We start from the raw sequence: 24,060 nt of genomic DNA, 5'->3' as shown, positions 1-24,060 counted from the left end.
CCACTTACATAAGATATTTAAAATTGTCAAACTCATAGATGCAGAGGACAGTGGTGGCTGTCAGGGGATGAAGAATGGGACATGGGAAGTTATTTTTCAACCAGGACAAAGTTTCAGTTACACAGACGAATAAACACTTATTCTTCTGCATAACATAGTACCTATAGTTAACAATACCGTATTGTCAACCTCAAAATTTGTTAAGAGGCTAGATCTCATGTTAAGTGTTCTAACATAGATAGATAGATAGATAGATAGATAGATAGATAGATAGATGATACAATTTTAAAATTCTCTCATAAATAAAAATGTAATTTTACTTCTTTTGGAAGTTGGGTGGGTAACACAAGCAGAAAGAATAGAGAAGGAGCTCTGCCTTATAGAATTGTTTAAAAATCCAACACATTTTAATCTTTGAGTCTCACTGAATAAAGGAATGGTGTGCTTTAGAATTTATCTTTTATTTTGAAAAATAGGGGCGCCTAGGTGGCTCAGCCAGTTTAGCCTCCAACTCTTTATTTCAACTCAGGTCATGATCCCAGGGTTATAAGATTGAGTCCTGCCTTGGGCTCCATGCTGAGCATGGAGTCTCTTAAGATTATTTCTCTCCCTGCCCCTCCCTCAATCTCTACCTCTAATTTTGAAAAAACATTTTTTTCTGAAAATAGAAATAATAGAATAAACAAGGGGTTTTTGTCCCCAAAACTTTGTTTACATTGTTATTCTATAGTGTTTATTTCAAATATTTTTCAGTTGTTCAAAAATTAGTACCATCCTATCCCTGGTTTTTTAATGAAATTTCTATGGCAAGTCTTTAATAAAAATACAGCAGAGAACTCATGGGAGGCATGATAGCATCGCCAGGATGAAGCATCCTATTTCATTTATAAAGATGTGTCTACTATGAAAGTCTCTAGGCACATAGAAAGCACATAATGATTAATAAGTCAAAAGAAAAGCAAAGTCACATTCCTTTTCCATCCCCTGCCATTCTAGAAAGGCCAACAATTCTGCATTTTGCCTATTCCATTTCCATATGTTTTTTCATTCCCTAGAAGTGTATGTTAATCACTAGGGAAAGGGGGTAAAAATAAGCACTAGGAACACTATTTCTGTTTTAATTTAAATACTAAAATTCAACAGTAGCTACTTAAACCGGGGTCATATATCACCAGGATATATTACTGTAAATACTTGTGATTACAAGTACATACTGTCAGAGGATCATACAAAAAGAAGACAGAGGAGATTCCCAGTTAACTAGGGGTTTACACTAAAAAGTTGACAAAGTTACAATTAAACTCTTAGAATCTTTCTGAATCAGAAAATAAAAGGCTCATTTGAAATGTTAAGGAGCCAATTACTTTCGTGTTCATCAACACGTGTCTTCCCTTACAAGCGTCTTCTTAAAATTTCCAGTGCAGTCTCAGTAGGCGAGCTCTATTATTCCAAATAAGGAATAATTGATTCCAATTTGATTGGTCACCTTGCTTTCTAATCTTTACCTTCTATCAAAGAGTTTCTCTTATTAGCAACCTGATAATTTGGTGAATCTAGAAGTCTATTAGATCAGGTGTTTAGAATAATTTGCACTGAAGAAATGGTTTTTAAGTTAAACACTTGAAACTCCTCTTTCAATAAGTTGTGTGTGTGTGTGTGCAGAAGGGGAGAGTGTTGCACAGAAAAAGAAAACATAAGAACAACACTACAAGTGACCATAACCTTAGACTCTCTTTGACTAAGGCCCCTCGAGGTTCAATCGCTTTAGGCTGGATATGAGTGCAACCCTGAGACCAGAAGTTTGCTACTGCTCCTGGCATTTCAAGACCTCGGAGGAATAACATCCTGCAGAGCTGAGACTCGAACCTCTATGGAGGGAGCATCGGTCAGCTGGCCCTGACACCCCTGAGCCAGCAGGATCGAACTCATCCTTGGAGGGCAGAAAAGGCTGGAAACTGGTAGCAACCATTACTGAAACCAAATGCTGAGGGTCCCGGGAGTGGCTCAGTGGTTGAGCATCTGCCTTCAGCTCAGGTTGTGATCCTGGGGTCCTGGGATCGAGTCCCAGATCAGGCTCCCCGCAGGGAGCTTATTTCCTCCTCTGCTATGTCTCTGCCTCTCTCTGTGGGTCTTTCATGAATAAATAAATAAATAAAATTATTTTTAAAAATGCTGGGATGAAGGGCCACTATGAGAGAGAGCAGTCAGGAAGGAGTCTCCTCGATTCCTCCAGACTGCAGGTTAGTGCACCCTTGGGAGAACTTACCCCCGGAGTCCTCTAGGAAAGATAAACTCTAACCTCTAGGCTTAGCAGAATCCCAGTCGCAGGAATCCCAGAGCAAAGAATAGATAGAATCCAGGGATGGGTTTGGAGCTGCAAGACAATGCTTACCAACCAGCACTCTTAGGGAGGTGCTTAATTTCCTAGAGGGCACTGCCATTTGAGATCTAATTAACATATGCATTGAAAAAGTGAATGGGAAGGGGTACCTGGGTGCTCAGTGGTTCAGCTTCTGCCTTTGGCTCAGGTCATGATCTCCAGGTCCTGGGATCGAGTCCTGAAGGGAGCCAGCTTCTCCCTCTGCCTATATCTCTGCGTCTCTCTCTGTGTGTCTCACATGAATAAATAAATAAAATCTTTAAAGAAAAAAAAAAAAAAAGCCAGCCAGCCAGAGTGCCTGCAGTAAACACAAAATGTAGAGATCAATGCAGTTCAGTCACAGAGCTGGCTGGGACACAAGCAAATCACAGCTCAAGAGCCAAAAGTGATCAAAGAGGAATTTCATTCTCTGACCTCTTAGATGACATGAAAGTGACTGAAATAAATACTCTTTAGAAACACCCATTAAAGTGCCTTTTGTTCCCAGTCCACTTTTCTCATAGGTTTCTTTCTTAACCCTGCACCCACCCCATCCAAAAGGGAAAAGAAATCTTCCTCTATTCCCAGTCCCTGAGGTTTCTTTCCTCCTCCTTCCCACTGTGTCATTAATTATAATTATATAATTTGGGCATTCATTATAATTAATTATCAACTCGATTCTTTCCCTCTAACACATTACTATTCCCCTTGTGATCAATTGATTGCACTAATGATCTCAGTTCTTCACCCTTTCTGTATTTATGGTCTTTGGCACAAAACTCTATAGCCCCCACTACCTGCACACAGGTCGTGGCCATGGGATTTGTTTTGGCTACTGAAATTTTGGAAAGTGGGACCCAAGGGCTTGCCAAAGCATTTGCCCAACTGGATTTGCTCTCATTCTTTCTCTTTGACACCACCATAGGACTATGCCTGGGCTAGCCTGCTGGAGGGTGAGAAATACTTGGTCAAGAGATTTCTGCTATCCTAACTGGTTGCCAGTCTACATCAGACTTGTACATAAACCCACTCAAGATCAAAAATAGCCCCACCAAGCCCAGATGAAATCTCTGATCCTTTATTGGTGGGTTAAATAAACTATTATTACACTAAGTTCCTGAGATTTGAGGTGATTTGTTACACAGCATTATCATGGCAGCAGGTAATCATTATACACTTTAACAGGAGCAAAATAGGGTTGGCAATTCTACTATTCACTTTGATTGTTTGAGGAAAGAAGAAATTGGGTGAAAATTTATTCATTAGTAGCATCCTCTGGTGCATTTCAATGAAATTAAAACACACAGACAAAGACAAGGACTAATTCCAAAGTAAAACAGAAGATGAGTAGCCTGTTTACAAGAAAAATAAGATTACTATCAATACTTAGAGCTGATTCAGAGTTACTCCATTTTTAAAAAACTTCAAATAATATAGTCAAACTTTTCATTACAATTTCCTAAAAATCTTCTTTTTTTTAAATTAATTTTTATTGGTGTTCAATTTACCAACATACAGAAAAACACACAGTGCTCATCCCATCAAGTGTCCACCTCAGTGCCCGTCACCCATTCCCCTCCAACACCCGCCCTCCTCCCCTTCCACCACCCCTAGTTCGTTTCCCCGAGTTAGGAGTCTTTATGTTCTGTCTCCCTTCCTGATATTTCCCAACATTTCTTTTCCCTTCCTTTATATTCCCTTTCACTATTATTCATATTCCCCAAATGAATGAGAACATACACGTTTGTCCTCTCCGAAAATCTTCTAAATCTAACAGAAAATGATAAAAAAGCAAAGATGTACTCCAGAATTTCCTTTTTAAAATTTTGACCAGATTTTGAAATACTTTTTGTTCATTCATTCCCTTATTCAGAATTATCCATTGCTCTCAAAGACCTTTTCATGCCCTTCTAAAGAGATTGAATGAATGAAAGATGTAAATCATATTAATAAAAAAAAACCCTATATTTTTACTCTGATCAGTCTCCAAGAAAAGCTTTGGATAAGTTAAAGAAAAAAAATCACTATGGTCTGTCTGGAATCTTTCTCAATCAAATTTTGTTGCTTTGTTTTGTATTACTATATTGGGTCATTCCAGGGAGGAAGAGAATGGGTAACCAGCCACTTCCCACTCCAAACTGAAGAGAACTGAAGTTTTCAGCAGATTATTCAAGATGAATACCAAGAAGGGAAAGAAGTAAAAAGATGTAGACACCCATCAATATGCCTACCTGCCCTGTACTCATAACCTCATATCCACAGCCCAACGTATAAAAAAAGAAGAAAGAAATGACTAATTCAGACCATGGTACATAGAAAGTTCAATGATTCTGAGAGGGCTTTCCTTTCTATGCTACTGCCTCCTTCCTTTGCAGACCTACTCTTATTTTCTTCACCTGCCACACTTGGCCAGGACCTCCATCTTGTGTTAAGCATCAGTGAGAATGAACATCTCTGGACAAGGGGAAGCTACCGAAGTAATGAATAGAGAATCCATACAAGAGAAACTGAAGAATAAATGACACTGGCACACAATTAGGGAGAGCGATCAAAGAGGTAAAATAACAAGTCTAGAAATAGACCCAAGAATATCTGGGAAAGTAGACATGATAAAGATCCCACTTCAAATCATTGAGGAAAATGTTTAATAACATTGAGGCAACCAGAAAGGTATCTGGAAAAAACTGAAGTTGGACCCATACCTCAAAACTTACTTCAAGTATATCAATGTTTTAAATATACAGACATGAAATAATAAAAATTAGAGAAGACATTTGTTTAAAAAAATTAAATAATTTCAATGACATCTTTCCAAACTTTATATCTAAATTCAATTTTGCTTTAACAAAATGACTGTTTAATTATGAAAGCATCTCTCAAAAGTTAAATGACAGAGTGAGAAAAAGCACTTGCACTTATATTCTAGACAAAAGATAAATTTCTCTAATACATAAAATGTCCTATAAATCAAAAGCGAAGTGCAAAATAACATATAGTACGCTTTCATTTATGTAAAAAGACTTTAATATATGAATTTGTTATATGTAAGTGAAATATTTCTGTAAATATGAAAAATTACTAATTATTGGTTGTTCCCAGGAAGGGGAAATGAGTGATCGTGGTTCAGAAGAGAAAGATTTTCACTCTATAGTCCAATGAAATTTTATTTTTTTTTAAAGATTTTACTTATTTATTCATGAAAGACACAGGGAGAGCCAGAGACACAGGCAGAGGGAGAAGCAGGCTCCCTGTAGGGAGCTGGATGCAGGACTTTATCCCAGGACCCCAGGATCACGACCTGTGTCAAAGGCAGATGCTCATCCACTAAGCCACACAGGTGCCCCAGTCCAATGAAATTTTAAATTATAAACTCTATGAATGTATTATTCAAAATAAATAAGCAAAAATTGAATTAAATTTTTAAATTTCTAAATAAAAAATAACTGGTATCCTCATATTTGAATCAGGATTATTTTCCTATACAAAAAAAAAATTCTAAATCATAAAGCTTCACACACATGAGGTTTATTTCTCACTCCCTAACGTTTGACACATGTTGGATGGCCCTGTATACCTAATACCCACAATAGCTGAAATTTGAGGCCTTCAAGGTTGGCTGCATTGGGAGATAGGTATGAAAAGATACATTGGCTCTAAACTGCCCAAGACCAGAACTAACACACATCATCTCTACAGTCATTGGCCACAACCAGTCCTATGGTCCCCAACTGACTACAGGAAAGGTCTTAAAAGGAAGAGCATGTGTGGAAAACCTGGAGGTCATCCCTGCACTTTCCTCCTTCAGTAAATTAGTTTTCAAACAAAGGTCTTATGGGGTGCCTGGGTGGCTCAATAGATTGAGTGCCCAGTTTGAGATTTCTGCCCAGGTGTCAAAATCTCAGGGTCGTGAGACCAAACCCCACCTCTGGCTCTGCTCTGAGCATGGAGCCTGCTTGGGATTCTCTCTTCCCCTCTGCCCTGGCCCCCGGCTAGCTCGGGCTCTCTCTCTCTCTATCTCTCTCTCTCTCTCTCTCAAAACAAACAAGCAAACACCAATAGAGTTCTTAGCAGTTGTAAACCTCATACTTGATGTAACCTCTGTTTTATGTGGTTTGGTTTTACCGTATTAAAAAGTCATATTAATATTGCAAATAAAGACACATAGATGAGACCCCTAGGATGTCTTAGGACTCCCAGCTATGCCTTGCCTTAAATGTAGAAGAAGGAAATTTGACCAAGCAGTAAGGGTAAATGTACTGATGGTCAATCTAGATTTGGGTATCCCTTGAATGTTTGAGTTTAGTCATTTTCAGCCACGCCAGCCACAACTCAACAATAGTAGTCCACACAGTGGCTGGCTTGGGTTTGGGAGGCAGAGGAGCTCATGCTATCCATTTAGTCAGGATCCTTGTGCCAAGTTTTCCCGTGAACAGCTAGTGAGGGCCACTGAGTGCAATCTACCTCCACAGATTATAAAGAAAGTCTAGAAGGAAGCTAATGCAATGTTCTGACGTCTATTTTTATCCTGGAAAGAACTGTTTGTCTCTCAGTTCTGCTCTGAGTCCATTTTGCCAAACTGAGCTTTATTACTTTGCAGCGAGAGAAGTGAGGTCTCCCAAAAAAGTCGAAAGAAAGCAATGAAATAGACACTCTACATTGTCCTTCCAGATCCTGTGGGATGAAGGGTAGACGTGAGTTAGCAACATAATTTAGTTTGTCTCCTTTTTGCAAAAGTGTTTATTTACCCGAAAGATTCCTGCATCCAATTCTAAAGCATGCCAGCTGCCTAAAAGAGAGGCTCAGAGAGGCAGAAAGCTTTGGTCATCGGGACCTGTATTGAGGGATTACTCCCCAGGAGAAGTGAAAAGAGGATTCTAGAAGAGATTGATCAGCGTTTCAGCAGAGGAACCAAAGTGAAGTGAAGTGTATCTTAACATGTCATTTTAATGAGGCATGAAAGTGACTGCAAGAGTAATGTGTGAACAGGGCATTTTGCCCCGCTAAATGCATTCTATTTTTGTTTACCTTATAATGAAAACACCACAGGGTCAGGGTGGGCTGTCACAAGCAGAATGTTGAGTCATGAGCACACCCTACTGGTTTGGTACGAGACAACGATAACAGACCATAGAAACTCTCAAAGATTTTTTTGACTTTTTTTAAAACTGTGAACATAACAAAGCATAATATTCTGTAATTTTAATGTCATACTAATTAATATGTACAATATGTACATCTTCATACAGATTAATATATATAATACATTTATTTCAAGAGAATCAAATCTTTTCTGAGGCTTCGGATGACTTCATATGCTTCCCTTCCCTCTTTCTCTATTTTTAGCATTCTTTTAACACTTTCAGCTCTCATTTAGTTTTGGCAGACTCTGGATGCACCCCTAGGAGGACCCTTTTGAAGTGAGTCGGTCTGATCCCGGATCCGCAGAGCCACCTGCAGATGTCACACTGAAACAGTGCTCCTGACACACCACCTGTTTTTCCTTGTTCTCCTTCAATTTCTGCTTTCATCAAGCAAATTCTTCAAACAGCTGGGTGGTGCCAACACATGGAGCCCCCTGGGGAGTACATTTTTTTTTCCACACTGGAAAACCAAACTTAATTGCTCAGTCACATTTGGAGTACTTTTTCCACTCCGCGGATACTTTACTCATGTTAGCTGTATTTGAATTAGAAAATCGCAACGTTTTCAGCCACACAAGAGGAACACAAATTAATCTAAGCATGAATTTTAGGGAAAGATCAATAGGTAGCCATAAGTATGTGGCTAAAAGAATGTGTCACGTGATCATTTCCAACTACTGTCTTCCTGACCAAAGACAGTTATTTAGAAAGAGATGCTGGGTGGATCACAGTGATGAACTAAGAGTTTGGGATTTATTCTTTTGCTTTGTTTTGTTTTGTTTTTCACCTAGTACTAGTGATCAAGCCTCCCTGGCTATTTTTATATCATGATTTTACTGCATCTCCATAGCAGTGCACTGAAATTTTATTATTACTATATTCTCAGGCTCCAGACATTAAGGGATGAGGAGCAAGTAACAAAATTCCTATAAGTAAACACAGGCAAAGAAAAACAAAATTATCATTCTACTTTCGTGTAACCCAATCTTTTGTTTTAGAGATCAGAAAACTATATGCATACCATGGTACAAAAGGAATTTCTTCCCAACTTTTATATTGTTCAGGCATAAAAAAAAAAAGTTAGGACCAAATATTAAGCCTCTTCTAGGATAATAAAATAAAACTCAAAAAAATCTTGTGCAGGCACAAAATATAATTAATATTTGGCAATATTTGCCCTCCATATGTTTTTGGCTCACAGCTCACTCCGACCCAAAGAACTTCCCATCACATTATTCATTTTACAATAGCAACATTCCTTAATTTGAGGTTTACTCTTTCAAAACTTGGACTTACACTATGGTGTTAAAATTAAAATCTGCTAGACAATTGTATAAAAATGGCAAAGTAAATTCCGTGAGTCCAAGTGCTGTAGCTATATATTTCTGTTACCTCTCTGAAACCCAATATGCATTCTGCTAACATATAAATCTAACAAAACACAGTTTTGATTATATCCCTCAAGATCCTTTAATGGCTACAAAATTAAGTTTTAAAATCTTATCCTAACATGCCAGTCCTCTTCAGTCAACTTCTCCATCTCGGGCCCTTACAACCCCTGTTTGGACACCCCTATATTCCAGCCTAATTGAATTATTTTGTTTCTTTGACCATATCATATGCCTTTTTCAGTGTGACTCTGCTGGCATCCAAACACTACCACTGATCAAGTCAAATTTCCTTCAAATCACATTCAGTAACAGTGATGATAACAACGATGATAAGAGAAGCAACCAGCACTGGTGAGGGCTCATTGTGTGCCAAGCATTGAACGAAGCACTCCACGCACGTCGTATGAACTAAGCACTTTTCACGCGTGAGAGTTCATTCATTCCTCTTGGCAAGCCTAGGTGGTCGATCCTGCTGTTAAGGAGAAACTAAGATACCGTAATATGCAACTTGTCCAGGGTCCCGTAGCTTGTATGAAGAAGAACCCAGAAGGAAAATGACTTCTCCCTCATGAGCATTTCTTGATTTCTCAAATGCTGTAAACCAACTTCATCCAGATTCGTCAGGCAGAACTTGAAGGTTGTTTTGTAGAAATTGTAGTCATCAATCATTTTTAGCCAATGGGTAAGAAGCCAGTCATAGTTCTGTCCTGGAAACCCAATGAAGTCTAGTTCTCTGTCCTCTTAGAGATCCAGCTCCCTCCAAGCAGGGAAGCTTCCCTTTAACCAGAACAAGATTCCAGAAGTAAAATTGCTTTCCTTAACACCACCTGAATTTTCTGTGTTGCTGTTTAGATACATTGACTTTTTTTTTTTTTTAATTTAGCTGGAATAGCAGTTCCTAGAACGTGATTCCCTAGGAGAATCTGCAAGATCAAAACTATTCTGTAATAATAGTCTGCCTTTTATCAGTGTTTCAACATTTACACCGATGGTACCAAAGCAGTGGTGAGTAAAACTGTTGGAGCCTTAGCACAAATCAAAGCAGTGGCACGAAACTACACCAGAATCTTGTGTTCTTCCAGCAGTTGCCCCAGAGCCTGTGTTCTTGACGCCAGTGCATTCACAGGGGATAAAGTTCCATTTAAGAATGTCCTTGAGAAAGCATAACATTTATTGATTTTATTAAACCTAGACCCTGAGAACATGTCTTTTGAACATTCTGTGGGCAAAATGGAAAATTTCTATTAGTTACATACCAAAGTACAATGGCTGACTCAAGGTAAAACACTTGGGTGATCAAATTACAACCAAACTAGTTTTTTTGTTTTGTTTTGTTTTGTTTTGTTTTGTTTTGTTTTGTTTTAATGGAACACTATTTTTACTTGAAAGAGGAACTAAAAGACAAAATATGGTTATTCAACCTTGAGTATTTGGCAGGCATGTTCCCCAAACTGAATGAAGTGAGCCTGCTCCTTCAAAGAAAGCAATTGACAATATTTGTTGTCAGTGATAAAATTGGATTTTCAAGCAAAACTTAAAATTTTAAGACTTTGATTTCTTTACCATATTGGCAGTTTCCCAATATTTACAAGCTTTCTCATAATATTAGTGTTATGTTAATGACTGTGCTTTTTCTTTTTATTGTAAAATAAAGTGAGTTAACATTTGTAAGATCTGCATGAGTCAGTGCACCAGTGTTTCATAGTGACCAATGCACAATGTTACAAAATCATGCATGGATAAAAGATCCATTTGAAGTGCAAGATAGGCCAACAGATTTTAGTGGAACAGAATACAAAATGTTCATGGGTTTCATTTCAGATTCCACATTGCAATGAATCTTCAATAAACTGCCGTTTCTTATGCTGTGATGTAATACCAAAAATATACAACCAAATTATCTGCAAAAATGTTAAACTACTTATTTTTTCAGCTTCATAAGTCAGATGAGTTATGAAATCAGGATTTCTTTGTATACTTCCACCAAAACGATATATTTCATAGACCAAAGCAGACACATGTGAGAATCGTGGCCTCTTCTAATAATCCAGACATCTGACTAAAGAGATTTTTCAAAAATGTAAAACAATGTTAAGCTTCCCAGTCTTTTTAAGAATGAAGTTATTTTTCACAAATGTTATGTATAACGAAATATTTTATCACCACTTTAAAATTGATCAATAAATATTTTAATTTTTTTTACTTTCAAATTCATAATATACATTCTTACAGGATTTTCAATAAATTTTAAGAGGCACATGGATTCTGAGACTAAGGTCTGAGCCAGGTTGTCATCTTTCCTTAGAGACTACACCTTGCTGGATTCTTATACACTATTCTCCAAAGGATGAATATGCATAGGAAACACACTAATCCACTATCTTTTGTGTGTGTGTAAGATTTATTTATTTATTCATGAGAGACACACACAGAGAGAGAGAGAGAGAGAGAGAGAGAGAGAGGCGGAGACAGGCAGAGTGAGAACCAGGCTCCTCGTAGGAAGCCCAATGAGGGACTTGATCCTGTATCCTGGGATCACGCCCTGAGCCAAAGGCAGACGCTCAACTGCTGAGCCACCCAGGCGTCCCCACTAATCCACGTATCTTGAGTATATTTAATTTTACCAGTGAGCACCCAATTTAACAATCACTGTTGTAATTAGAAAATATCAAATTTGCAAATTAAAATCATTTCTGACATTCACTATGTGATTAAAAAAGCCTCATGTGCTGACCAAGAGGGAGACATGAGCATACAAAGTAACTGGAACATGGACTTTCTCAGCAGAATTCCAGCTGACGACACCTGGAGTTTGAATTCCCTATTAGAATTCAGAATTCAGCAACTGAGTTTTAACTTAATCATAATAAGAATCAGGTAATACAATACCATCTATGCTGAAGTATTTAAAGTAAAACTATAGACATTTTAATGCCCAACCAGATGCCACTTGTCATTGAATCTTCTAGTTCTTTTTATGTGTCTCTTTCAGGATACGTAGTTATAAAACCTCCCAATTCTTAGTTAGAAGCTTTGTGTGCATTTATTCTATTCCCTAGTCTCTTCACAAATTCTGACATATTACCTATCCCACGACTGCAAACTATAATTAGGTAAACCAGATACGAAGAAGCAAGAGAAAATTAACTATGAGTGCTTGCTAGCAGGAAGCTGGGCAGATGGAACATGTAATTTCAGGAATACACAGAGATCAACAGTAAATAGTAAAGAAGAAATGAATATTCCAATGATAGATGAAATACAGCAACAAGTATCCAGGAGCAGATATACTTAGCCACATATACGTAGGATAACAAACATTCAAAGATAGTCTACGTAAAGACCTTGTAACTCAGCAGGAACAGGAACTCGGGGGTAGGACTGGAGTCCTGAGAGTGAAATAAAATAGAAAGTGGAGTTCATAATCTTAGACACATTTGACCATTAATGAGTTATGAGTTTAAAGACTCAGGAATAGGGGAACAAGACAATATTCCAGTTACCAGTCTATCAGGATACATAATTAATAAATATATAATTTTTATTTTGGTTAAGAGATGAATTTAAACATACCGGAAATTTCACTCTTACTATATGAGCCTGCAAATAAAGTAGCAATGACTTTGATATAATGTGGATAAATAGAATCAGTAACAGGGAAGGACAGCTTCAGAACTGTAACTCTTAAAAGCATTTGGGAGAAAATAATTCAAACCCAAGCACAATTTCGGAGTTGAAAAGAAAAAAAAAAAAAGGCTGGATTTTAATCCTCGCTTGACCATCTTCTAAAAATATAATATTAAAAAAAGGGGATAGCAATTTCTCTCAAACTCATTTTTAACATGGAAGATAATATCTTTGCATTAGTTTAGTTTGGAGTATTGGATATTATGTGTATAAAAAGCATAGTACAAATAAAGTATGTTAGTTGTTTATTAATTTTAACAATAAAGGTCATTGATTTTGATAGCAACAGGATTTTAAAAACTAGCTATTATTGTCATTTCCAAGAAGAAAATATATTTCCATGTGCCATGGCAGCAAGAAACAAATATATAAAAAAAATCATTAAACGTTACATTGTTAAAAGTGTATTTTAAATGGAAAGAGAAAGTGCTAATGGTAGTGCAAAAAAAATTGTTATGTTTCTCATAACAAATATGCTCAGGGGTTTTATTAGCATGCAACAAAGGCTTCAAAGAATTTGGAAATGTTGAGCAACCAAAATTCAGAAATATGGATAAATTTCTGAATAGAAGTAGAGGCAAAGAAAAAATTATTTAAAAGTTTATTTAAAAGTCTACAAAATTAAGTCTGAAAAAGATACAAAGTGTAAGATAGATGAATTTTATTTCCTTAGATTTTCCACATGACGAATTTATACTAATCTATCGATGAATTAAAAATTAAATAATTTCCAATGTCTCCTGTACTTTAACTTGGAATAATACATAAATCTTTGAATAAATCTGATTTATTTCTCTACAAGATAAAGTCATTAAAAATTTTTTTTAAATAATGCTGTCCTGAAATTCAAAGAACTTTGAGGTATGTTATGAGACTACTTATAAATATTTTAATCCCTATTGTACTACAGTATCTTGACAGAGGTATTTCATATTGTCCTAGTTCTTCTCCCCTCCCTCAAAAATGATTATCACATAGATGACAGAAATAAAAACACCTAACCTGTGAGGATGACCACATGATTACCTAATCTGAATTGAAGAAGAGAAATTCTTCATGGTAAGTTGAAATGCTCTAAACCAGCTGTCTTCAAACTTTGGAATGCATACACCCAGGTATACGTTAAGTCTTCCCGTGGGGTATCAAGACATGAACTTCCAAATTCTCAACTTCCATGTGCTTAAATTACCACACGCACGTACACTGTCTTAAATTGATCCTCCTGAGAATACACTTTTAATTGAGCTTCAAGACCTTCTGTCCAATCTCTCTTTCAAGATGGTACTTGCTCATCTCGGAGTTACTGCAGTCCATTTTCTGGGGTGTAAAAACTTCTGGGAAGCCAAACAGAGGTATAAAAATATTATTATTGGTGTTGAGAAAGGAAATGATTAATGACTGGTAATAAATCTTTTCATAAGTCAGGTAGTTTACAATTCTTTGTTTTGAACAAAATTAAGGCAAGACCCAACTGGTAGTGATCTATTATCAAGATGGTTTCTAATAATCTGTGATTTGGAATGATAACTAGGAAGGACTGCAAAGAATTATGCCAAATTCTAATAATAAAACTTCTTCTGTTTCTACCTGCTTATCTACGTGATAAGGTTTCTGAACATGTACATCTAAGCTAACAAAAAAGATATAATTAGAATTCTATTTGAACACTGTCTAAATCCAGCAACAAGGAATATTTAGATACATAAATTAACATTTAAAAGTTCCACCCAGTAAAAGACTTATAAAGAGATGCACTACCAAATTTCTGAATTGTATATTTAAATACTATCTTTCAAAAATTTAGTATATATAAAAAGTTATCAATGTCATAAAAATAAAACTATAGTGAAGATCCAATTCAGAAAAAAAATCATTTATCAGAGATTTACAACCACAGGAAAGTCTAAAATTGTATATTCTAATTATGCGTAATGTACATGTGTTCTTTTTACATGGAAGTATAAGATGATCAGCAAAAGGCATTCAAACATAAATATATTTTCTATATTTTTAAAATACATAATGGTTCATAGCAAATCGCTATGGTATTTAAATTCCAGGAGATGCAATTCAAAAAATGAAGTAGCAGTTTCAATTTAGTTATGCTCATTTACCATATGATGGAAGTTTTTTTTTTAAGTTTCAATATTTATGTTTATAATGAAAACTTTAAAATGGTCAGTTAAATATGAAGTTATCCATAGTTTCACAAAATCCCTTAAGAGGTCCGTGAATAAAAGTTTGAAGTAGAGCGCTCTAGTCTAAATCACAGATACCAGAAGATATTCGAGACTGATACTAAAACCTCACATTGATCACTACAAACAAGGAGGAAAATAGTTGCTTTTTTATTTTGTTTTTTGCTTTTTGTTTTTTGTTTTTCAGTTCAGTGACAATGTCTGGTCTCTGTCACCTCACCACAAAAGATTTATGATTTTGAATGAATAATCAGCAGTGACCATAATTTGTTTTTAGAAAAATTCTCTTTGAAATTTACCTTGATCTTGATAAATTACTGCAGGTTGATCTATATGGGAAAAACTGGCACCAAAAGCTGCAACTGCTTTGAGAGGGGCTTTATGTGATTATTAGATTTCAAAGCCATGGAGCTGTTGCTAATCTTCAAGAGCTCTAAACACGATTGTTTGTGAACACCTCCTTCTTCCTCTAATCTTTCCTCTCTCCCATGTTCTCCAATGCCATCTAAAATACCCATTGACTTCCTTTGAATCAGAAGTTTTAGCAATCTGAATGCCATGTATTTCAAATAATTCATCTAACAGTGTGAAGCATTGGGTAGTACAACTGCTGAGCACCCAGGCATAGTAAAGCGTATCTCCTCTAAGCACTTAAAAATCAGACTGACTATAAAAGTCACATCAAGTGTTCAATAAATTTTTCCATAGCATTTGACTATTTCAGGAGCGCAGTAAGAAGTATAATACTTTCCTTTTCAGAGCACTGACATTTATTACTTTGTACAAATTGAGTATCTGAAACCCAGAAAACCACTGCAGATACAGTAGAAAAAAAAAGTCAATCGCTTTTCTGATTGCTTTAATAAAAGTTATAGTGATTCTTTATATTTAACATCTGTACAACCAAAAAGTGTGTGTGTGTGTGTGTGTGTGTGTGTGTGTGTGTGTGTAAATGGGACCTCCAGCTGCTCTTAGATTGAAGGAATCTCCATGGCATCAGCAGACAGGAATGATATTTCATTCACCCGTTGGCCATGGTAAAGGAATCAACAAGATCCACATGGTTGTTCTGGGTGTTAAAGTGTGTCTGCTTTGTAATCGTTGTCTGAGACCCAAGCTCTTGCTTTATAGTGCTTAAATAATTGATTTCACCCAGCCTTCAGTCAGAGTTAGAAAACCCCAAATATTTTCCCATTAATCCTTAGAGTCGGGCACTGCTTAGTTTCAAATTCATGGATTCATGGGAAATCATAGAGTTTACAAAGAAATTCATTTTGGCTGGGAACAAAAATAAAAGCTTCATGTGGATGATTTCTTAATGTGTTGAACCAGAGCTACAGGTCGATGTGGCAAAACAAGAATATTATTAAACTCACGAAAGATGTGAGTTTGCTGGTCTATTGCTGTGTAGGTTATTTCGTGTGTAAGTCATTGTTATTTTTTTAAATAAGTAAATTTACCAAAAAGAAGAGAGATCTAATAAAAACACAGGAAATTAGCCACATGCTATAAAACATTAGATAACTGGCCCTTCAGATCAGTAACCCCCTGATGAAGAACTCAAAGGTGAAAAAACATTCTGAATGTTGGAGCCACCAAAAGAAGTAAATTTAATGGGAATATATTCCTGGAAGGAAAGCATTCAGAGTGTTCTGTCGACTGCTCTAACCTATGAAATTCTAATTTTATTCACTGTTGGAATTAAAGGTAGATATATGTTTATTCACAACAGAAATACAAACTTAACTTTCATTGTATTTGAGTATTTGACGTTCTGAAAGAATTTGAAGCAGGTCACAAACTAAAGCACGGTATGAGATAAATCACTTAAAGATAAATATAACACAGTTTTTTGAAGAAAACTGGAATAACTGCTCTAAGACATCTGAGTTGAGTAGATTACCATACTAAGGCAATAAATTTGGCTGTAAGGCTTTTGACTGCAAACCAAAGGATGGGAAACCTACTGTGTTGCATTGTTTCCACATTTTGCCATTAGAGAGTATAAAAACTCACCTAATGACACTATTTCTCCTAGAATGAAAATTGTGTGTATATACTGTAGCCAGCCATATGGATGTTGTGTACTTGTAGACACGTGCAATAGGCACAAAGGTGGTGATAGATGCGTCAAGATGTCAGACGCAACAAGCTCTATAGGATACAGCATGGATAGTAATTTAGTTCCAATCATTATTAAACTATATATTAATGCTTACAGGAAGCATAAGCCCATCAACATAACATCCTGTAGAACAAAGAATTTTCTGAATTTTTAAAAGAGAATCTAGGACACCTGGGTGGTTCAGTCAGTTAATTGTCCAACTGTTGATTTCCACTCAGCTCATGATCTCAGGGTTGTGAGATTGAGCCCCAACATGAGCTCTGGACAGAGCACTGGACAGAGAGTTTGCTTGAGATTCTCTCTCTCTCTCTCTCTTTCTCTTTCTGCACCCCCTCACACTCTGGCACACACTCTCTCTCTCCCTCTCTAACATAAAATAAAATAAAATAAAATAAAATAAAATAAAATAAAATAAAATAAAATAAAATAAAATAAAATAGTAAAGTAAAATAAAATAAAATAAAATAAAATAAAGTAAAATAAAATAGATTGCTATGCTGCTGAATTTAGTACAAAGTGGGTAGGGAAGAAATGATTCACTTTTCTAAAATTGGCTTGGAAATTTTGACAAGTACGTTTTAATTTTAGTGTTTCTCCTTAAGATCATTCCACAACTATGTGGAAACCTGTCATGACAGATTTTAGAAAAAGGTATTTTTTTTTTATTCCGGTATAATTAACATACAATATGCTATTAATCTCATGTATACAATATAGTGATTCCATACAATATAGCGTTCTATACAACACTCGGTGCTCATCACAAGTGCTCTCCTCAATCCCTATCACCTATTTCACCCATCCCCCTTCTGGCATCCACCAGTTTGTTCTCTATAGTTAAGAGTCTGGTTTTTCAGTTTGTCTCTTTTTTCTCCTTTTTTAAAAAAAAAGATTTTTAATGCTATAATCTGTGGTCATAGCTCTGATCTGTTAAATCTTATACATAAAACTGTGAGGTGATAAGCTTTAGTACCCACATTATCAGGTTTATGTATGTATATAAAAAAATTAGAAAGATCATCATATAGCCTATTAAAGCGCTTCTTCGTCGACCCCAGGGTAGCTCCTTGCAGAATGAGCAGAGGTGATCTCTTTCCCCTTTGTACACACGCCTGAGCAGAGACCTGATGGAAGAGTTATTCTCACAGGGATTCCAAATGATAAATCTTTGTGTCACTTTATGGTGTAAATTATATGATTGGTTCAATGCCTTGCCTTTTTATAATTTTTTCCTTAACTTAGCAAGAAAAAGATCACTATCTGTTTTTAAGTTAATGGAATTTTTGCATGGGAAGATTTATGTAATGGAAGATAAGAAGAAATATGTGGGGTTTTTTTAGCAATACTTGGTGAGAAAAGACAGAAATCAATTACTTTATTAAAAAAAAAAAACAGTTTCCATGTTGCAAAGAAACATACATTGTAAGCCGATGGAACAGCATGTCCATTGATTTTCCCGGGGTGATGATTGATTCCAAGAAGGAGACCCTTTTGGAGGTACAGCCTCTGTACAGGACTCAAGAGCACAGGTCGCGTCTCTAAAAGACCTACCCATTTATATCTTTCTCAGTCTTCTGGCAGCCGCACTACAACTGTGTAATAATGGCTTCAACAACATAATCCTTTAAAGAAAATGAGGGCACTTGAGATTTCCTGAGATCTAAATAAAAAAAAAAAAAGAAAAAGAAAAGAAAATCTGGCACACAATACCACACCTTTAAGCTCAAAAAAAAAAAAAAAAAAAAAAAACCAAACAAACAAACAAAAAACTAACAACCTACAACAACAAAAACCTTTATCACAGTTTTTTTAAATCAGAATTTTTACTTTTTTTTAGTGGGCTCCACACCCAGCACGGATCCCAACGGGGGGCTTGATTTCGCAACCCTGAGATCAAGACCTGAGCTAACATCAAGAGTCAGACACTCAACCAGCCACCCAGGTGCCCCAGAATTTTACTTTTTTTAAAAAGAAAGTACAGATTATCACTTTGCCTCAAGTGTTTGGCAGAGATACAGAATCACTGAATCATTTATTCAAACACTATTTCTTGAGCACTCCCTTAGCAGCATGCCAGGCACCAGGAGGACACTTGGAAGATAGGATGGAACAAAACAAATTATCTTCACGGGGCTTATTCTCTAGGGATAGGACAAACAATAAACAGCTATGCATGATGTTAGATTATGAGCAGTGCTAGCAGAAAGGATAAAGCAGTAAAGGAGGATGAGATGTACTGGGAGTTGTGTGAAGGTTGCAATTTTCCATGGGTGGATGGAGGAAGGCAGCCCTGAGAAGGCATCTAGGGAGTCAAGAGGGAACCTGCTGGTGTATTCCAAGACCATCATAGAAGCCAATGTAGAAACGAATGGTGACAGAAAGATTCAGATTCTTTTAATTTTCTGAGACATTAAATTTTATTTAGGGGCACCTGGGTGGCTCAGTCGGTTAAGTGACGGACTGGATTTTGGCTCAGGTCATGATCCCAGGGTCCTGGGACCCAGCCCTACTTGGGGCTCCATGCTTAGTGGGGAGTCTGCTTGAGACTCTAACTCTCCCTCTCCCCACCCTTCCCCCTGCTTGTGCGCACTCTCTCTCTCTTCCTCCCTCTCTCAACTCAATAAAGAAATCTGTAAAAAATTTTTTTTTATTTAAAAGTAGAGGAAAATAAACTTGATTTTTGCTGGTGAAGTGGCTATATTTTTAGTGGCAGGAAATGCTATGTCTCTGAAAGCGGTTCTCTCATCTGGAAAGCTGGAACAGAGGTAGCTATTACCTCACGTGTCGTTCTTCTCTCTTACACCTCAATAGTTTTTTAGGAAGAACAGATGGGGAATTGGTAGGTTTCGATACTCAGAGTGATTTTTGCTCTATAAAAAAGACCATTGTCAGAAATTGCAAAAACCAATGTAAAAAACAGGAAAACATATTCAATTGATTAAATCTGCAAATATGGAGATAGATTTGACTTCTACTACTAGGAATAAATGTGCTACAGTCCCTTCTTGGCAGTGTGAACCCATTTCATGAGCAGAATGTCAAGCAACTTTTCATAATAAAGTACACAATCCAAAGATCCTTTCTTCCTAAATGCACAAACTCTTCCAACCCCGTGATGTTGGTCATCAGCGTATTGTAACAAAGAAGCATTTATTTATTTTCCTCACTCCTCCATCCCTCCCTACCTGCAAAGAACAGGCCAGCCTGCAAACTTATTCCTTATAAATGCACAGGATATTTTGTTAAGCAATACCCAGAAAAGCCAAATGAAAAAAAGGAAAATCAGTAAATTTAACAATAAACAATGAGCATTAAACCACATGGCAAAAGGAGACAGGAGTATGCAGAAAATGCACATGGAAAGAGAAGCTACCTCATCACTGGATGAAATGATCTCATCTAGACACTTTTTCACAACAAATTTGGAGTTCTGAGCCCAAAAACAAACCTCATAAATAGTAAGTGTTGCAAAATGTAAGATGACGGGACCAAAGGAATCTTCCCATTTTTACTGAAGTACCATTTACACATAGACGGTCTATACTTTCTTTTTCATACAGCTTATTTTCTTTCCCTCTTCATGAAGGAGCATGTACTTGTGGTGGCTTTTAATCTTAGGGAAAGCAATCAATGTACAGGGATCTCTGTTCTAAACTAAGATTATTTTGCCAGATGTTAAGCAGCTCTCACTGACTTTTTTTTAATTCAACCATGAACACATCATTTTGCACCTAATTTAACAGGGCTCTAAAGGAATCAGAATCTCCTATCTCCAAATATAAACATATTTTAATTGCAGTTCTTGGAGATGCTTCGGTTTCCATGCTGGGTACCTGCAACCCAATGCTTTCAAGTTAAGCTTGCCATTTCCAAATTTGTTCATAAAAGAAAAACTGGATGGTTAAAATCACCTTGCAGGTGTTTCATTATTCCACACCACATCCAATAAGAAGACCGTCTAAATTTCAGATAAATTCCACTCAGAGTAACCAAATCATAAATATATTTTCATTATTTTGCTATTCAGTGACTCAGATATGCTATTATTCAACTTATTTTAAGGACTTTCCAAGTGTATTGTTTTTCTGAACTGTTTAAGTGGTTCTAAAATATTTTCTCCGAGCTGAGACCTGTAATTAAGGACTTAATTTAAGAAAATTTGTTGTGTTATATCTACTTATGTTGAATGTGGTTTATAACTAATTTTGGATTCATTGGAGATTTGCATATCAAAAAATAGTGAATTGAAAGAAATATTAGCTGTATTTAAAATATCTGAATGATATTCTTTTTCTTAAGATTTTATTTATTTATTCATGAGAGACACAGAAAGAGAGACAGAGCCACAGGCAGAGGGAGAAGCAGGTTCCCTGTAGGGAGCCTGATGCGGGACTCGATCTCAGGACCCCAGGATCACAACCTGAGCTGAAGGCAGATGCTCAACCGCTGAGCCACCCAGGTGCCCCTGAATGATATTCTTAATACAAAATCATCTTCTATGCTCCTCTCATTGGTGCTCGTTTTTACCGCATACAATTTCCAATCTGAGTTCTGAGATGGGGCTGGGGCTGGGATTTCGGCCTTCTTATAAGCTAGCACAGCAGCCTGTCCGTGTTTCATGGACGCATTTCATGGACACTGACCGATGACCCAAGTCTCCTGGGTCAGAGACAAGGGAGCAGCAGAGCAAGGAGCTTGGGCATTAGGTTTGCAGTGATTCCTCACATCCACCGGGTCCCACGGTGCACACAGAGAGCCCGGTCTTAGGCTCGGTGGGTTTGCATCCCAGCTGATCAACACGGCCTGGGAGATGGAGCACAAAGCAAGCCTGCTCCTTGTCCCTGAAGGACGAGCCTCGCCCCAGGAAATGGGCCACGTGGAGAGTGGTCAGGGCCTCTCATCCTCGGCAAACTCAAGCAGGTGGTACCCACAGGATGCTCGGCACCCTTGGGGGTGCCTCTACCAACTGATATTTGAGTGAAGTTTGATTCAAAAAATCCTGATTGAGATCGATTTCTATTCAATTGAAGAAAATCTATTCCTATTCTTTCTGTCTGTCTCTCTCTCACATGCACGTACCTCTTACACTGACTTAAAATCAGCTGAAACCTAAAGCTTAAGGAATAAACCCCACACAGCCTACCTGTTCCAAGTCAATCAGACGACATCAGCGACAGAAGCAAAGGTGGTATTTTGTGTGTGTTCAATTCTTTGCTCAGAAACAGAATGCTACATGGATTGAGCAATTTTGGAACGTTGCCCCCTGTCCTTTTGGACTGAACTGAGGGCACCTCCTTCTCCATGGGACACCAAAATACAAAAGCTACAAATCTCCAGCGTTATGATGATAAACCATATTTAAAATGGTGAAAGCTGAAAGGGAGGCCGAGCATGAGAGCCTCCTAACTCTGGGAAAAGAACTAGGGGTGGTAGAAAGGGAGGTGGGCAGGGGGTGGGGGTGACTGGGTGACGGGCACTGAGGGGGGCACTTGATGGGATGAGCACTGGGTGTTATGCTATATGTTGGCAAATTGAACACCAATAAAAAATAAATTTATAAAAAGTAAAAAATAAAAAATAAAATGGTGAAAGCTGCTAGCACTTTAAACAAAATATTGCTTGTCTGTCTGTCTGGACAGTCTGTCCAGACTAATCTGGCAATATTTTTACAAATTAAAAATAAAGTCCTATATTACTTTACCTCAGTCTATAGAGGTAAAAGTGTTCACACTTATCTGATGATAAAATGCACATGTTTTTCTGTGACATTTGGGCTAAATACTGTGTGGCTCATGATCTTATATTCCAGCGGGGCCTGTGTGATTCCTGGTTTGTGCTTTAAAGCATCACATGCAAAAGAGAATGGCAGCGACAATAGGAAAGCCTAAGCAAGGAACGACATTCTGTTAAAAAAGAGGTCTTAGGTTCAGTCTATTTACCCACATTTGGAAGGTTTTACAAATATCTCCTTGAAGGACAGTTTGCCTCTTAAGAGAATTAGAAAGATGAGGTTTATAAAGTGCATCAGAAATAATAAAATTATACGTTAAGTGGCAATTTTTAACTTCAATACATGCATAAATGTCTACTGTAGGCTTTAGAGACTGGATAATATATTTAACCAAGCCTAACTGTAGCCAAGCATTTCCAAAAGTTGTAACTGCAGTAACTGTAGAAAAGGTCTGGAAAAGAGCCCAGACAAATGGACCCCTTTAACATTAGCCATCCCAAAATGTCCTTTCAATCTTAAGAGAGTATAGATGGTTTCATTAAAGGGAGAAACAAAATCAGGGTAAAAGAAACTTATCCATAACGTTACTCCAACCAGCACTTCATGCAGATGATTTTAATTTCATTAGACCAAGAAACTGCAGCAATGACACCACCTTTTAGGTAGTTTTGCTAGTTCTTTTGGTTTGCTTACTGAAACTTGCCATCTACGTATCCAGGGAGCATTAATTACACCACTGCGTCTTGAAGCTAGAGCAAAAGAAAAGATTGAAACGAGGTCTCTGTTTCCAGGAGTTCCCATTCCAGTGTTGAAAAAACTTCCAAAAGCCACTAACGACATCAAATGTGGCAGGACACCTGTTAGGTACAGTTGACCACCACCGTGTGCCTAGGCTCTGAGGACTTGAACTCCCTACTAGCTCTAGGGCCAGCACCTTTGGATAACACACTCACTTGTTCTGAGTTATTCTACTACAATTAAATCAGGTGAGTTGACATTTTCCCTTATTTCCCACACTTGCATACCAGAAAGTCACACCTTTTTTTTTTTTTTTTTTTAGAAGAATATCGTAAGGACTCAATAATGCCTCCAAAAAACGAAGTCAAAGTCCTTACAGTCCCAAGGGTTTTGGCACAACTTGGATGCTTTGATGTGTGATTCTTAAAAGGAAATAGAGTGGTAAGTGCCTATCATGTAAGCTACCATTTATTGAGTGTAGACACCATGCTAGTCCTTTTACGGGTTTTTTTCCACTTATGCCTTAAAACACTGCTATACGAGAGGCACAACTGGGATTCCTATTTGGAGGTGACACCTACGCTAAGAAGAAATTAGATAATGCCCCCAAATACACATCAGTCCTGAGAGGAGTAGGATTCAGACCAAGGCTTCACTGTCTCTTAGCTGTGTGATTTTGTCACAGTTAAC

At 37.1% G+C, this 24,060-nt stretch overlaps 2 long non-coding RNA genes across 4 annotated transcripts in view; one reads left to right on the top strand and one right to left on the bottom strand.

Moving 5' to 3' along the window:
* Window positions 1-2,598, bottom strand: part of LOC140596403 (uncharacterized) — a 49,039-nt gene extending 46,441 nt beyond the window's left edge. For 2 of the 3 annotated variants that reach the window (XR_011998385.1, XR_011998386.1), the window contains exon 1: window positions 2,491-2,592. This is a non-coding gene — a long non-coding RNA (uncharacterized lncRNA). Of the gene's footprint in view, window positions 1-2,490 lie in introns of all 3 variants that reach the window. The other variant, XR_011998387.1, reaches the window with a different exon arrangement.
* Window positions 2,599-7,011: 4,413 nt separating this feature from the next.
* LOC140596394 (uncharacterized) lies at window positions 7,012-23,806 on the top strand. The gene is made up of 3 exons (XR_011998379.1): window positions 7,012-7,272; window positions 9,775-9,896; window positions 23,696-23,806. It is a non-coding gene; the product is annotated as an uncharacterized lncRNA (long non-coding RNA).
* Window positions 23,807-24,060: the final 254 nt, after the last annotated feature.

The sequence above is a fragment of the Vulpes vulpes genome, unplaced genomic scaffold (assembly GCF_048418805.1).
Source record: "Vulpes vulpes isolate BD-2025 unplaced genomic scaffold, VulVul3 Bu000000642, whole genome shotgun sequence".
Classification (NCBI taxonomy): Eukaryota; Metazoa; Chordata; class Mammalia; order Carnivora; family Canidae; genus Vulpes; species Vulpes vulpes.
Note: the sequence above shows the minus strand (reverse complement) of the source record. Positions and strands in the feature narration are given on the sequence as shown.